The sequence below is a fragment of the Giraffa tippelskirchi genome, chromosome Y (genome assembly GCF_054371585.1).
Source record: "Giraffa tippelskirchi isolate mGirTip1 chromosome Y, T2T-mGirTip1v1.2.pri, whole genome shotgun sequence".
In the NCBI taxonomy this organism is placed as follows: domain Eukaryota; kingdom Metazoa; phylum Chordata; class Mammalia; order Artiodactyla; family Giraffidae; genus Giraffa; species Giraffa tippelskirchi.
The window spans coordinates 21779243-21783757 of NC_137290.1; the positions used below are offsets into that span (position 1 = coordinate 21779243).

The window sequence follows — 4515 nt, forward strand, 5'->3', positions numbered from 1 at the left end:
CCCACCAGGAGCCTCATTCCACGGAATTCTCCAGGCAAGAATACTGGAGCGGGGCATCATTTCCTTCTTCATCTTAAGACTCTACCTGTACCTAAAAGAATATCGTGTAACTGTGAATGCGATAAGGTACGTACTGTGTATGTGTACTTTTTTAAATTGTATTTGTATCTCTTCCTTCACCCGTACCATCCTCATTTAGACACCCATTCATTTCAGCAGGGATGATTTCCCAAATCACTTTACATCCATTAACTCTCTTCCATTTGCTCTCATTTTCCTGTTTACAAACAATAGATTAGGTGCCATTTACCTAGGATGCCTAATGGATGTTTTCTTGAACTGAAGAGTTTATAAAAGAGTGCAGAAGAATAGCCAGACATTGAAATAAAGCCTTAATTTACTCTTCATTGTTTCAAAATAGAAAACAAAATTGTGCAGATGAATGTGTAACTTTATTGTTCAAATACAAGAATTGTAGGTATTTGTTGACATCTCCCAACATAAATTTTAATCTTCATTAGGTTCCATCAGCTGATACTTATTTGATAGGTCAGTTTTAATTAGCACGGTTTTCACATAAGGAATATCGTTGATGAATTGACTTGAAAGAGCGGAGGTGGATGTATAAGCGATCGTTGGCACTGGGGACCTTGAGTTGCCTCTCTGTTGCTGGTTAGGAAGAGGACTGTCATGGACTGACATATCGTTATACATATCTGGAAATGTAGAAGGTTCCACCATCAGTCCAAAAGAACTGCTCCGAAATGGAGATACGATGTGGTTCTGAGAAGTAGAGGTAGCGGTAGTAGCAAAGTCCTCAACGTGGTCATTTACTTGAGTGTAGGTGCTATGGGAGTGCCAATTAAAAATGCTCAACTGGTTTAAAACAGAAGGTTGATCTACCACATTCTTTTCTGTTGGTCTAACTGATATTGATGATGGAGAAGGTAAGTCACGTGGAGATAGGGAGCTTGTTTTAGGGACAATCTGGCTGGTATGTGTCTTTTTTGTGAAAGGCACACTTAAACTTGTAGAAGCTGAAAATGGACTCTCTCCACTAGTTTCACAATGAAAACCAGAGTTACAATCATCTATGTTGACCCTTGCTTTAACATGCTTCTTGTAATCTGGAACTAATGAAGATTTTGGAAACACATTGTTAATCCCGACTCTTCTTTTCATTCTTACTAAAAGTTGGGGAAAATCTCTTTTGAAATTTGGATTTTGGTAGACCTGTAACTAAAATCAAAGGATGCAATCATTTAGTTATTTTTTGTAAACCAAGGTACACCTGACAAGCAAAGCTAAACTACAAAAATGTATTCCTTTAATGATACAAATTAAATAGCATCAAATAAAACATCTCCATTAGTAGTTTTAACACCTTACGTGTTAGAAACAGGTATGCTCCTCAGCTAAAAAATATGTTGTATATATACAATAAATACCAGTTAAAGTAGCTTTAGGACAAGTATCCAGTTTCAAGTTGCTAGGAGAGTTTGTTAAATATCAAATATTTTACCCTCCAGCTGTTCTCAACATCAAAAAATAAAATGTTTTCAACAATTTGCTATCTCAATTTTAAATTCAGTTTTAGCTACATATGTGAACATGCTTTCTAAGTCACATGAATTAATCTTACATATTGCCAATAAGTGGAAAATTTTAATACCTTGCTCAAAACTGAGACATTGTTTTCTTCTTCCAGAAAGTCAGATAGTGAAGCAGATCTTTGAAAAGTTTGTCGCTTTTTACTAAACCCATAAAGGTTAAGCTGGCGAACTAAACTTTTCATACTATCAGTTTTAAATATTCTGAAAGGGATCTTTCTTTCCAAGACTTCTTTCTTGAGGAGTTCTTCATTGATCACTATAGAAGTGCCACTTTCGTCCCACCAAATAGATTCAAATTGATCACTTTCAACTATAGTCCAGAGTTTTTGAGGAAAAGTGAGTGAAAGAAAATCATTCTACTCATTTGTTTCAGAGACAGAAAATGTGTAGCGTGGCCATTTTATCCCAAATTCCTCAGCCAAAGCCTGAAAAGCATATTCTTCAATCATAGATCTCAAAACTGAGTCCCCAGTAAGTGTGTAATCACACAAAGAAGAGCTAATGGAGGTTTCGGAACCAGTTGATTCATCTTTACGAGGCACATCTTGAATTTCTGAAGGAATATGTGCCATCTCAGAGAACTCTTTCTTCAGATACTTTCCTCATTTGTCTGATTTTACACAGTCCAACTTCAAATGCTGCCTGGCTGGCGTACAGAGATAAACTCTCTAGACCATTAGCGTGGTTCTCAAAGTCAAAAAGCTGTGACATCACAAAGTCATTGGTCTCCTAGCAATTGAAGAGTAGCTCTGACATCATAAAGTTACTGGTCTTCTAGCAACTGAAGGGCAATGTTCAACCAGTGTTTACTTCTACATCAACTTAATATAAAGTCTGCTTACATAAATAGGATCCCAAAACATGAAACCTCCAAAATGTCATTCCTAAAGAATTTTTATGCAGAAAAGTCACATCAATAAATCTACTTGGTTCCTGAAATAAAAGTGATTGATCACCCTTCTATACATATTCTTAACATTCAGGACTGTTACCAACCCAAACATGGGTCTGCTCACTTCTATGCAATAAAGTCAATCAACTGACTGTGGGTTTCAGTGAAAGCAAGTGTAGTGTTTATTGTATGACCTTGAACAGAAGTGTTTATATTAATGCAGAGTAAAACAGGAACTTAAATTAAGACTCATTTTACTCTTAATTATTTCAAAATAGAAATTGGCACTATGAAGATGAATATGTAACTTTATGCTTCAAATAAGAGAATTGTAGGAATTTATTAACATCTCCCAACATTAATTTTACATTTCAATATCCTCCATAATCTGACTCCTATTTGGTAGACCAGTTGTCTTAGGACAGTTTTCAAATAATGAATATGGTTGATGAGTGGATCTTGAAAGAGAAACAGCAGATGTTTCAGGGACCTTGGCACTGGAAAAAATAAATTGCCTGACTGTTGTAGTTTAGGAAAAGGATGGTCATGGGTTGACATATTACCATACAAACCTGGAAAGGCAGAAGGCTCCACCCTCAGTCCAAACTGACTGTTCTGTAATGGAGATATATTGTGGTACAGAGAAATAGAAGTAGACATAGCTGGAAAATTTTCACTGGAGCCATTTGATTTAGTGCAGCTGCTATGTGAAGTCCCATGACAAATGCTCAAACTAGATTGTGGGATGGGGAGGGAAATGTGAGGGTATTCCCAAAGGGAGGGGATATATGTTCCTCTATAATTGATTTATTTTGAATTCTAACAGAATACAGAAAAATTATCTAAAGAAATTACTGTTCCATTAAAACAACAACAACAACAACTAAATCAGCAGCAAATTGATGTATCACAATATGCTCCTGTGGTCTAACTGATATTTATGATGGAGAAGAGAAGTCATTTCAAGTTCGGACACTTGTATCAGCAGCTATCTGGATGCTAGAAGGCTTTCACATGAATGGCACACTTAAACGTGTTCAGGCTGAAAATACACTCTGTCCTCTAGTTTCAGGATGAAAGTCAGAGTTTTGATCATCCACATTACCCCTTGCTTTAACATGCTTCTTATAATCTCAGACTAATGAAGATACTGTACAGACATTTTTATTCCCAATAGCATCAAATAACCCCCTGCATTAGTATTTTTAAAAACTTACATTACAGTAGAAAGTATGCTCCTCCAGTAAAATATGTTACAAATCGCCAGTAAATACAACTTTAAATGGCTTCAGGACTTGTGTCTTGTTCCAAGTTTTTCTCTTTTTTTTTTGTCAAAGGTAATTTAAAGCCTGTTTATTAAGCTGGCAAAACATTTGCCACATCAAAGACAGTAAATGAACTATTTGGTCAATCCAAGATTTGTTAATATGTTTCAGGCTGAACAATTTAGTTCCTCTTGCTCAAGGCTATGCCATTACCTTGTTCATCTTCTGCTATTCTTTCTATAATAAGAGCTAGATTTCAAATATCTGATGAGACCTTCAGCCCATAAAATTGCAACTGTAAAGTGTTTAAAGATATTGTTCTATGAAAGCAGCTGCTATCCTTACATTGGATAAAAATTTTAAAAATTAACATATCTGAACAATATTTCTAGTGGTCAACTGTTACATTTTGGATACAGCTACTATACTTTTAAAAAATATATATTTCCCTTTATTGGGTAAAATAGATGCAAAATGCACAGTGCATAGGTCATAATCAGGCTATTCTAGACAGCCTAACAATGAAATTCAATGTTGTATACATCAGAATATCTTCTCAATACATCAGTAGGTAAAATTTTATTTCATCACTAAATTTTTGCTGCAAATATTAGAACAGAAAGCATGGGTGAACCAGACTTCTGTCCCTTCATACCATGGTGGTTCAGCTGCCTGCCCCCTCTCCACATCATATATTCTTGGTATTGTCATACTTTGCATTTGCCTGGTATCCATATTAGGGAAA

The 4515-nt window shown here is 35.6% G+C and overlaps 1 pseudogene; it reads right to left on the reverse strand.

Moving 5' to 3' along the window:
• Positions 1-507: 507 nt before the first annotated feature.
• LOC145537630 (heat shock transcription factor, Y-linked-like) lies at positions 508-2303 on the reverse strand (annotated as a pseudogene).
• Positions 2304-4515: the final 2212 nt, after the last annotated feature.